The sequence below is a fragment of the Miniopterus schreibersii genome, assembly GCF_964146895.1.
Source record: "Miniopterus schreibersii genome assembly, chromosome: 13".
NCBI classification, from domain to species: domain Eukaryota; kingdom Metazoa; phylum Chordata; class Mammalia; order Chiroptera; family Miniopteridae; genus Miniopterus; species Miniopterus schreibersii.
This window is the reverse complement of record NC_138113.1, coordinates 22,293,027-22,305,730: the sequence shown is the minus strand read 5'-3', so window position 1 is coordinate 22,305,730 and position 12,704 is coordinate 22,293,027. Positions and strand designations below refer to the sequence as shown.

Genomic DNA, 12,704 nt, shown 5'->3' with positions numbered 1-12,704 from the left:
CTGTTGAGGGTGCATTGGTTATCTCGTTATGGTTTTAATATGCATTTCCCTAATGACTATATAAGTTTAGTATCTTTTTTTATGTTTATTGGCCATTTGGATACCCTGTTTACAAGGTACCAGATCACGTATTTTGCGTTTCTAAAATTACATTCTTTCTTTTTCCACTGTTTTTTTTTTAGTATTTTGGAAACAAGTCCTTAATCAGTAACATGCATTGCAAATATCTTCTCCCACTCTGTAGCTTGCTTTTTCCCTCAGCAAAAGAAGTTCTTAATTATAATGTACACCAATTTATCAACCTTTTCCTATATGGTTATGGTTTCTTATCCCATTTAAGAAATCTCTGCCTACTTCAGGGTCATGAAGATATTCTTATATATTTATGTTAGAAGCTTTACTGTTTTATGACTCACACTTAGATCTAGAATCCACTTAAAATTAATATTTGTATATGATATCAGGTAAGGAATCATAATTTACTTTTTCTGTAAGGATTCCTTGTTGGCTCAGAATATTTCATTGAAAGTACCATCCATCTCCACTGTTCTGCAGTATAGCTATGTCATAATATCAAGTTCCCACATACGCATGGGTCTGTTTTTAGACTCTAAACTATTACATCAGACTCTTATCAATCCTTATACCAATACCACACTTTTATTTATTTTTTATATTAATTTTTAATTAAATTTATTGGGGGTGACATTGGTTAATAAGATCACATAGATTTCAAGTGTACATTTCTATGATGTGTGATCTGTGTATTGCATTGTGTGTCCACCACCCAAAGTCAAACCATCTTCACGCTTTATTACTGTAGCTCATTGATTTTTTTTTAATCCTCACCAGAGGATATTTTTTCTGTTGCTTTTCAGAGAGAGTGGCAGGGGAAGAGAGAGAGAGAGAGAGATGTGAGAGAGACACACCTATTGGTTGCCTCCCACACACGCCCCGACTGGGGCCGGGGATGGAGCCTGCAACTGAGATACATGCTCTTGACCAGAACCAAACCTGGGACTCTTCAGTCCAAGGGCCAATGGTCCAACCACTGAGCCAAACCAGCTAGGCTAGTTCAGCGATTTTTAACAGAAGAGAAGGTGCTGGCTCTGAACCAGGAAGAGAGCCCTCACTAGAAGGTGACCATGCTGATGCCTTGATATTGGACTTCCAGCCTCCAGAGCTATGAGAAAAAAATTTCTTGTGTCAATAAAAATAATAATAATTTAGGATCCCAGTTTGGACTGTGCCATCCAGTATTTATAACTACTTGTATATAGACTTTCTAGACATAAGAGAGTAATTGCCTGTTTCATGTATTGCACTCACTGGGTGATATCTATAAAGCTAGTATAGTCCATTAGACTACAAAGGACTTCCAGGCAAGGACGGTTGGATCCCTACACCTAAAAAATAGTAAAGCTCAGTAATTGCGGTTGAATTCGTGATTGATTTTTATCTCATCATTGTTTTGCTGAAGAAACATAAGAGAGACTAAGAAAAAATACTTAAATTGAATGGGAAGTCCACTTCAAATGTTAGGTATGGAGAATAAATTTCACACTGGACTTTCTTCTCTCCATACTGACTGAGGGTAACATACTCATTTAAGTGAAAGAGTAACAGGAGCTGGTCAGTCAGGCATGAAGGGGAAAATGTCAATTGCAAGAGTCTTCATTGCATTTTCATAAAGGACTAAGCACGTCTTGCCCACAGCATGCATGCTATGTACCCTTGATTGGATTTGAGAGCACTGAAAGCTGTAGCACTGACATCATACGTCTTTATGATACAGTTGGTACCTTTTACAATGTTAACATTAAGCAGAGCCTGATGTTACATGCTTCTGTGGCTTGGAAGGGTCTCTTTTGTGGGTCATGAAGGCAATCTGCAATCCACAAGGGGAGAAAACAATTCCCACCATATACTGGAATACCTGGCATGTTTATGATACTAAATGGTCTTTCCAATCATCATTCCCCCCTATACAGAAAGGAACATACTCACTAATAATACCCAACGTAGATACTATACAGTTTCAGGCCTATAAAGAACACAGCTCTCCTAGGGTGAATAAGACCATTTCTAGGATCCAGGAATTTGTAGAAAGCCACTCAGAGAAAATGTTCTTTGAGGTCCTGTTATTTTCAATTATATGACTCAGATAAGAACTATGCTTATATAATAGTTTAGCTAAATGTTTATAAATAAGTATCTTCACTTAAATTTATAGAAATAATATTAACAAACACTCATTAATCTGAAACCCAAGCAACCAGAAAGCTCAATCATTATCATATTATTTTCTCCCTTAAACAAGATTCTACACTAGCAATAGATGTTCATGATGGTAATCATTCAGACTAAAGATCCCAATGGGCTTCCTGAAAAAAGTTTCTTAGGAGCAATTATTTTTAGTAGATGTATAAAGCTAAGTTCATCTATTACATTCTAATGCTTACAAAACTGATCACATGTATAGGCTATACATATGGATAATCAGTTAAACAGAAAAAAATCAATTAATGAGAAATTCCATTCACCAACCATTACATAGAATCAAAGTTTTATTTTACCTGCTGCTGTCTTAAATTCAGATGTATCAGTCACTGTTTCCTCTCCTGAAAGTCTTTCCCCATCAGTCTATTACACTAGTCTTTAAGCCTTAAAATTCTCCTCAAAATATGCAAGTTAATCTTATCCTGTCCTATCAAACATGTAAACAGTTTCTGTGAACATCTTTTAGGTAAGATTTACTAATATTAAAGCTTATGTTTATTGAATATGGGGAAATAAAATACAAAATTATTTTTAAATAGATTGGCAAAATTTTAAATTATAAGCAATTGCAAAAAAATACTAAAACTTGGTTTTAAATGAGTCTAAACAATTCAAACTAAACCAAATATCTCATTTTCTTTTTCTTCACTTATATGCCTAAAATATTTTTTACTTAATTCTTAAGCCTACATACATTTCAACTTCTGAGAACAACTTCAAGCATTCGTGGTATCTAACCCATTAAAAGCTTTTTATTTTTTCATTTCAGAAGAATTTCAGCATCAAAATAATTTTAGATTATTAATAATTTTACTTAGAAAAGGTCAAATCAACTTTAATATCAGCGAATATCTTGTTAGCTAGCAATATAAATTCATTGAAGGAAATAAATCATTTCATTAAAATACTTCATAAAATTTACAAACCAAAGTAAAGTGATCACCCTTATATATTCACAATTTACATGAGAAACTAACAAGCTGGAACTAATTTTAACACAAGGTTCTGAAAGATAATTGTAAAAAATATATATGAATTTATTTTGTAATATCTTGGTGTGTATCTGGCTGAAATAATTTTAAAGAGTGAACAAAGCACTCCCAGAAAACTGAAAGAGATTTGCCTTAAGTGTTGGATTTTGGCTATGCAGCTAGCTATTTTAAATATGCTAAAAACAACAGCAAGGACAAAAGATATATATTTGTAAATAATTAAATTATCATGCCATAGAAATAGTTTTCATTTAGGCTTAGAATATTTAAAGTATTCAAAAATAAATTAATGTGTATTTCTACTCCTGGTAGCTGCTTTAAAAGCAACATAGATTTGTTAAGTAGCAGACAATACACACAAAATATAAGTATTAAGAGCATGAAATGTTCCTATCAAACTTTTTTGCTTTTATAATTCTGTTTCCTTTCATACCCATCAATTGGGGCATGCAGGCATATGTAACACTAATCATTCTTTATGAAAAACACCATTCTGACCATATAGGTAAATAAGTATTTCTATATATGGATATTTTCCCTTGTATGATCCAAATGTTCCACACCTCATAAATATATTTCCTTTATCTACTTTTCTTTATACATATATATTTCCTTTATCTATAAGAAACTTATATTATACATATCTATATATAATATGTATAATACATATAAATAAGTATGTTTTAATTTTAGAGTTCAATAATGCATTTACTTAATAGATGTAGATTAATTCCAAAAACTAAGATTCAAGAGTTAAGAGTATCTAATTAATAAAAATAGATCAGCTTCAAAAGAATAACAGTTTCACCACTTCCCTTCAAAACATTCTCACACATTGCAGTTAATTTACTACTGTACTAACTTAGATGATAAATAATAAATTTTTTTCCAAAATGAAAAAAATAGGAATTCCAGATTTTGATATTTGAATAAATTATCACTTTTAAGTTTCTGGATAATTAATTTGAGCAATAAGACAAAGGTTGTTGAATTTCTGAATAAACATTTCAAGGCAGGTTTAACTATTTTAACTTGAACCAAAAAAACTAGTTTCATTTAGGATTTTGCAACTGTCTGAATTAAATAAAGTAATTGGCAGGGGAAATGTTTTTAACTAATCACTTTGGCCATTACAATTAAATGAATGACAACTTTATACCTAATGTGGGTTTCTTTTCGGTGGTTGGAGGGACGTGTGTGTGCACGCGCGTGTGTGTGTGTAAGTGACCAGTCACACTAGTAATGACTGCTGCTCCTCAAGGCAAAAAGTGATTGAGTGGCTGGCTCTAAGAGTGCCTACTTCCCCACGTCTGGGTGGACTAAAGGGAAACAACAGTATTTATTAAAGACAGTTACAAAATCACTTTTACAGGTGCTACAATTTGGTTCCAAGCCTCCTGGAAGCTGAATGGCAACGTAAAACCATTTAACCACTCCGATCCTGAACATGAGGGAAATTACGCTTGTATAGCAACTACGATTTCCTTCCCAAGATTGCAGCGGCAGTAAAAATTAACAATGGATTATTCCTATAATGGGGGGGGGGGTCTATCATGTCTTTCTCTCAGATTACCTAAAGATTTATAGTTCATAATGTAACACCATAAAATTAGGGCCATGAACACTTATTTGGGGACATGATTTAAAATATTAAATGGAACTTAAAAGAAAGATAAGCTACTTAAATCTTAAAAGGGAAACTAAAACTAATGGTAATTTGCTCATGTATCACATTTCAAAGAAGAGCCCTTCCAGTACAGAGATCCCATGAGTTCATGACAGCTTTATTCTCACACCCACACAGCAAGCCATTGTTACGCCTTGAAACCGCAGGAACTGCTGCCACCTATAGGGTCTGAACGGTAACGGCAGCCTTTTACTCGGCAGTACCCTCTTGGGGACAGAAACGTGCTGAATGTGTAAGGACTTTTCTTAACAGCAGGTGGCCTCACTTTTGCTACCGCTTTACCTCAAAGACATTGGTTTAAAAGCTTTTTCGTGTTTTGTAAAATAAACTCCAAGTTCTGCCTGAATCTAAAGTTGCTAGGTGATTTGAGATAGAAAAAACACAGCCTTGAACTCTGCAAATTCATTTCCATAAACAGTTTCACAAAGTCATTCCCCAGTCACTAATCTGATGTCACTCAGTGCCATGCCATCCAACAAAGCCACAAAAGAGAGAAGCATTCTGCTGAGACTCACTGTAGAGGGACAAAATTAAGGCAAGTGTTTATAGAGTATAGAATGCCAGTTACCACAATTAGTTCCACCTTCCTAGAGTTTATTTTACTGTATAATGAAGTAACCATAAAGCTGACAAATTTTTGTGGCATATTTAGGTTATTTTAAGCAAGGTTATACATTTTTAAAGATGTGTACTGTTGAGGATTCAAAAACTCAAACCTTTATGGGTAGTAACAGGTACCAAAGATGCCAGCATAATTTTCTTGTAAAAGAAAATCAATTAACTTTTCTATGTTTTAATTGTAACCATCGAATGACAAAAGAAAAGATTTTCCTTTGTTTTTATTTTGTCCATCTTAATTAATTAAAACAGCCAATACCTTTATTATTGTTAAAGATTTGAGAACATTTTCAACGTTCAAAAATAAAAGGTGTTATAACCAAGGGCAGAAGTAAAGGATTTTAGCATATTCAGGAGCCAAGGTAAAGTAGGCTTATCAACCAAAGAAAATCTTGTAACAGAAAACCATTCAGTCAGAGTCAAGTAGCACTCAAGCTATGAAAATAAATAAACATTGTTCACTGTACTGCTACAGACAGGCCATCAACTGACAACTGGAATTCAACAGCAAGATACTGCAAATGCTAAACTCTCAACCTCTATCTGTAATTACAGCAAACGGCAGGAAAAAAAGTAGACTTAGGACAAAACAAAGAAACAAAACAATACTCGATCCAGGGCTACAGAAAGCAAATAAAATTATTATTGAAATGCTGACTATTCCTAAACTATTAGATGAATATTGAAAAATTTAGCCAACTACCCAGATGTTTGTAATGTTACTGAAAAAACACCACACCTTAGATTTGTTTTTGAGTATCATTCAGAATTTTGGTCATAAAATCAGAGGCTCCTAGAAAATATTTAATATACACTGCTTTTAATTTTATACATTACATCTATGGTATTTTTTAAGGCCACTGAAACGATGTCGCTGCAGCTTCCACAGGGCTGCATTCGCCATCGAGGACTGTGCACAGGAGCACTGTCCTCCCCTTGGTGTGAGGCAGCTTGTTGATGCCGGGGCCTGACGCTCCCACCTCCCACCTGCGCTGACGCGTGGCCCATGCCTCTACCATCTCGACTAGGCTAGTCCTGATATTAGGCCTCTCACCTTAGTTTTTTTCTTTACATGTCTTCACATGTCTGACCTGCTACCATCTTTTTTAAATGACTACTCTGTGCTACTGACAAAAGATGGACATTCAATCCCTTTCACAGTTAAGAAATGGCAGCAGGCAAGGTAGAGAAACAGAAGAAGCTCTAAGTGCTCAATCAAAAATGGTTAGCATATAAGAATTCTAGATAACCGGGCCTTAAATCTATACTTTCAGGTTTTTATAATTGTTTTTTCCGGCTTACCTAAACAAGTTATTTTAAAAATTTTTATTTAATCATTACAGTTTAAGCTTTCAACATTAAATTTTTTTCAACATCCAAACTAGGATGGGGAAACAGAGTTTTAAAATAGTTTCTATTTGTAATAGGGTTAAGCAAATTTATTTGAACTACATTTGTATGTAAACAATATCATTGTACTGAAAGTAATACACCAGCCCTGTAAAGACCAGGCAGTTCTCAGGGTAGATACTTGTGTACCCCAATCCTGGGCGTCTCCAAATTTTATGATGCCATCATGGGTTTGCTGTACTATGACATGTACACTGCTTTATTAGATCAAATCTCCAAGTTCCTATTAATTCAATAATGAACTATATCAAACTGGACTTTTATCTTGTGTTTTTTTAAAAGACAATGATTAGATATGTAGACAGACATAATTGTATGTGGTAAAATGTTTTCACAGTTTCTCAAATTTTGTTTATATATTTTTTATTTTCCTAAATTCTCTATATCCTCACTACAGGGGTGGGCAAAAGAAAGAAAATCAGATTGTCATCGAACTTCAAAAGCAAAGTTTTATACTAGAAAACAATGAGTAACATTTTTAAGGCACTTAATGAAAAAAATGAGCTAATAATTTTCTATCTAGCCACAATAACTTTCAAAGACATTAAACTGTTGCAGATATGCAAAAATTCATGGTGTGTTTTCATGAACTCTCTCTCAAGAAACTACTAGAAAATAAGCTCTAGATCATGGTGGCCAATGAGTTTTAGTGCAACAGTATGTTCCACTCTGCTCCACGCGGTGTCTAGCTAGTTGTGATGGATGTTTGTTCTGGGGGACGGTAGTCACCCTGTAAATAAAACGTATGACTAACCTGAGAACTACCATACAGAAGAAGCCACATGCAGGAACCGAGGATAACAGTCTCAGCTGAATTCAACCTTCTAGCCAACCTCAACCAAGCATGGGACATATAATAGAGGGCCCTAAAGAAGATAACAAAAGCAACGGAACAAAACAAATGCTGACACTAATTAAAGAAAAAATGAAACAGCTTTTCTTAACCATTTCTATATGGCTGTGCTTAGCTTTGAGTTTGCCCATGGTATTGCACCTTCCTAGCTGGTTCCTGGAGTTGTCATAAAGGCATTTGGGAGAGTATATTGTGTTAAAGACACGGGGGTCTAGGATTTAAAAAAACAACAATACAAAGTTTACCATCTTAACCACTCAAGTGGACAATACACTTAAATATGCATATTATTGTGCAACAGATCTCTAAAACTTTTTCATCTTATAAAACTGAAACTCTATCCCTTGAACAACTCCCCTTTTCCCCTTCTCCCAAAACCATTTTACTTTCTGGTTCTCAGAGTTTGACTACTTTCGATACCTCGTATCAGTGCAATCATGCAGCATTTGTCTTTTTGTGACTGGCTTTTTTCACTTAGCATAATGTCCTCAAGATTCATCCATATTATATGTAGCAAATGACAGGATTCACTTCTTAATTTCAAAGGGGTGAATAATATTCCACTGTATTTATATAGCATATTTTCTTTATCTGTTATCTAATGATGGGCATTCAGGCTGCTTCCACCTCTTAGATCCTGTGAATGATGCTGCAATGAACACGAGTGTGCAAATCTCTGCAAAACTCTGCCTCCAACCCCAGAACAAGGATGGCTGGGTCATATGGTAATTCTATTTTTAGTTTTTTGAGGACTCTTCATACTGTTTTCCATGGTAGCCCTCCTATTGGGTATGAGGTGATATCTCACTGTGGTTTTGATTTGCACGTCTCTAACAGTATAATTGAGCATCTTTTCTTACGCTGTTGGCCATTTGTATATCTTCATTACATAAACATCTATTCAAGCCTTTTGCCCATTTCTAAATTGGATTGTTTGTATTTTTGGGTTTTAGTTATAGGAGTCACTTATATATTTTGTATACTAATCCCTTATCAGATATACAGTTTGAAAATGTCTTCTCCCGTTCAATATGTTGCTTTTTCACTGTTGTTTCCTTTGCTGCACAGAAGTTTTTAAGTTTGATATGGTCCCATTTGTCTATTTTTACTTTTGTTGCCTCTGCTTTTGGTGTCATAGCCAAGACAGCATTGCTAAATCCAATGCAATGAAGTTTTTCCATGTGTCCCTCTAGGAGTTTTATAGACTTTAAGTCAACAATTGCCACAGGAAGCAAAGAAGGACATTATATAATGATAAAAAGGTCAATTTACCATAAAGATATAAAGTTATAAATATATGTACCTAACTGCAGAGCACCCAAATCTATGAAACATAATAATGACAATCTATTTGAACTAATAACTTCAATTGCATATAAAAACCCTACTCCTCCTTTATATCCCCCCCACTTTGTGTTAGCAATGTCACAAATTACATCTTTTTATATTTTGCATTAACAAAGTTTTATAGTTATTTTTATGCTTTATCTTTTGAATTCTATACTTAAAAGTAACTTACATACCTTCTCACAGCATTACAGAATTCTGTATTTGTCTATATATTTACCTTTACCTGGGGCTTTATATCACCATATGCTTTTGTGTTGCTGTCTAGTACCCTTTCGTTTCAACTTGAATAACTCTCTTTAGCAATTCTTGCAAGGCAGGTCTAGTGGTGATAAGCAGCCTCAGCTTTTATTTATCGTCATCATTTCTGAAGAATAGTTTTGCCTGATATAGTATTCTTTACTGACTTTTTTTTTTCCCAGCCCTTTGAGTATATCCTACTAACTTCTGGACTGTAGGTTTCTGCTGAGAAATCTGTTAATTTTGTGGAAGCTCCCTTATACATGACAAATCACTTTTTCCTTACTGCTTTTAAGATTCTTTGGCTTTGGCTTTTGGCAGTTTAACCATAATGTGCCTCGGTATCAGCTTCTTTGAGTTCATCTTAGTTGAAGTTTTGTTGAATTTAAGTGTCCATTTTCTTCCTCAGATTTGGGAAGTTTTCAGTCATTAATTCTTCAAATAAGTCTTCTGTCCCAGTCTCTCTCTTCTCCTTCTGGGACTCCTGTAGTGCAAATATTGGTCAACTTTGTGGTATCCTGTAAGTGCCTTAGGCTTTCTTCACTTCTCTTCATTCTTTTTTCCTTTTGTTCCCCTGACTTGCTTTGTAATTTCAAATAATCTGTCTTTGAGTTCACTGATTCACTCTTCTGCTTGATCAAGTATGATCTTGATCTCCGTCTAGTGAAATTTTCAATTCAATTATTGTATTCTTCAGCTCCAGGATATCTGTTTCTTTCTTTTTTATAGTTTCTGTCTCTTTGCTACCATTCTCATTTTGTTCATGCATTCTTTTCCTGATTTAATTTAGTTGTCTGTGTCCCTTCGTAGCACACTGAATTTTGTTAGGACAATTATTCTGAATTCTTTGCAAGGTAATTCATAGATCTTTAGAGTTGATTTCTAGGGGTTTATTTTGCTCCTTTGATTTGGGCAATGTGGGCATGTTTCCCTGATTCTTCCTGAGCTTTATTTTTTATTGTGATTTATACATTTGAAAAAACAGCCACCTCTCCTAGTCTTGATGGACTGGCTTTGTATAGGGAAGATCATCATCAATCAGCCCAACTAGAGATACTGGGACCTCTCAAACCTTGTATGGAGATAAGTCTTCTCTGGGCTTGTGATGGTAATGTCCCAGTTAGAGAGGTTTACCAGTTTCCTTTTCCAGAGTTTGTAATCTCTTGCTCCTTCTGCGGTGCCTGTCTCTGGTACTGTAGGTTCTCTGACACTGCGACAAGCCACCTAGTGCCCACCCCCTCCCTCATCCCCCATGCATCCAGTATGTTAATTTGGTCAGCACTAGAATCAGGTGAGACAGAAACTAGTCTCTGAGGCAGCCTCCCAAAAAGCCAGAAGTTGGCCATACATTCCATTCTTTTCTTTCCCTCCAAAGGGAGAAGTCACAAGATGTGGTTTTCCTTCCAACAGTGAGCTATGCCAGTTTTGGGGAGGGGCTGACATGGTTGAAACGAAACAGCTTTACTTAACCATTTCAATATGGCTGTTCTTAGCTTTGAGTTTGCTTGTGGTGTTGCAACTTCCTAACTGGTTTCTGGAGTTGTCATAAAGGCATTTTGGAGAGTGTTAAATCAGTGTCTCTGTGAGGACAAAGGTCTGGGGCTTCCTATTCTATCATCTTGATGACATTACTCTAAGCCATTAAGTTTTAAAGTAGTTTGTTATGCAAATCCAGTTACTGAAATAATAAAAATGATTGGAAAGACATTAACATAGGGACTGGTGACATTGATCAAGAATGTGAATATTACAATTCAACTTTCAACCAGACACTGTGCTCCCTGGCAGAGGAGAATAACACCCCTATGAAGTAGCTTTGAAGAAAGGAAGACAGAAAAAAACCAAAAATAAAGTAAGAAAGAGAGAGAAGAGGAGGGGAGGGGAGGGGAGGGGAGGGGAGAAGGGAAGGGAAGGGAGGGAGGGAACATGAAACAGCTCAAGCCTCCAGATCCATTTACAGAGAATAGAGATGACAGAGGCTCATTTTAAATGACAATCTGGACATTAACTTGGCAAAATTCAGACTCTATACGAAATTCTACAGGGCAAATAATTCAGTTTTTTCAACACCAAAAAACTGCAAGAAGAAAAATGAGAGAGAAGAAACCTCTAGATTAAGAGACTTCAGAAGCATTTTAAAAAATACCTGATACATAAGTTATATTTACTCATATAACTAAGTGATGAATACAAGGATTATATACAATGACACATAAAATCAAATCTTTGGTCCAGCAACAATTCGTGTGTGTATGTTCACTGCAGTTTCCTTTGCAAGACCAAAAACAAAAGGAAGAAAGGATTTTAGGTCTATTATTACAAGTCCAATTAAAGAAGGATAAAGCCAAATAACAGAATGTTGAAAAGTCATTAAAAATAATAACAATGTTTATATAATGTTCATTGTCATGAAAAAATCCAAAATCTATTATTAATTTTAAAAATGTAGGGTACTCAATGATATGCAAAATATAAGCTCATTAATTTAAAATAATACATAAATGTAAAAAAAAATAAAATAATACATAAATGCCTAAATATACATACAGAGTTATCTGGAAGGACAATTACCAAAGTGTTAATGGAGAATTAATAGCTTTAAATGATGGGAATATTAATTATTTTGAGTGATAACATGATTTATTTTTACTTTGTCATTTATCCTTTTACTCGTCCAAAATTCAACATGAGTGTGTGTATTGTATTTTTTATAGTGTTTGTTTTATTTTTATCTTCTAAAACAAACCATGGAATATGAGAAACCTTCCATTCACTCAATCATTCAGTATCAAATTGGTACTTACCAAAAAAAGCTATTGTCTTCTCCAAAGACACAGGGGTTAAGGAAACACAACTGGAAGTAAAGACATGCAAGCCTCTGCTACTCCATTTTACTTGAAACATTTTGGAAGCCAGAGTACATTTTACCTATTAGTAAATTCATTTCCAGAAAACTGCTCATATTTTGGAAATGAATTAACCCTTTCAGAATACAAGGGTGGGAAGGATATATTATGCAAGGATAAAATAGGAGCTGATTCTGATGTGATCCACTGAGAAATATCTAGAGCAGACGGGGTATAGAACTGAGTAAGGCCAAGGAATTCTGGCTCTACTCTTACCTTATCATTAGTAAGCGATCATATTGCCATTCTAACTGGTGCTGGATTACACAAAGCAGAAATAGCAAAATAAATTGTAAGAGAATTTGATACAGAATATTACTTTGGATATAATGCTCATTTACATTCATTCATTCAACAGATGTCTATTGGAT

At 34.7% G+C, this 12,704-nt stretch overlaps 1 protein-coding gene across 7 annotated transcripts in view; it reads right to left on the bottom strand.

The window, feature by feature from the left end:
- CAMKMT (calmodulin-lysine N-methyltransferase) overlaps positions 1 to 12,704 on the bottom strand; it is a gene marked incomplete at its 5' end in the record, with an annotated part of 246,665 nt that overhangs the window by 174,822 nt on the left and 59,139 nt on the right. The gene's annotated exons all lie outside the window — the stretch shown is intronic.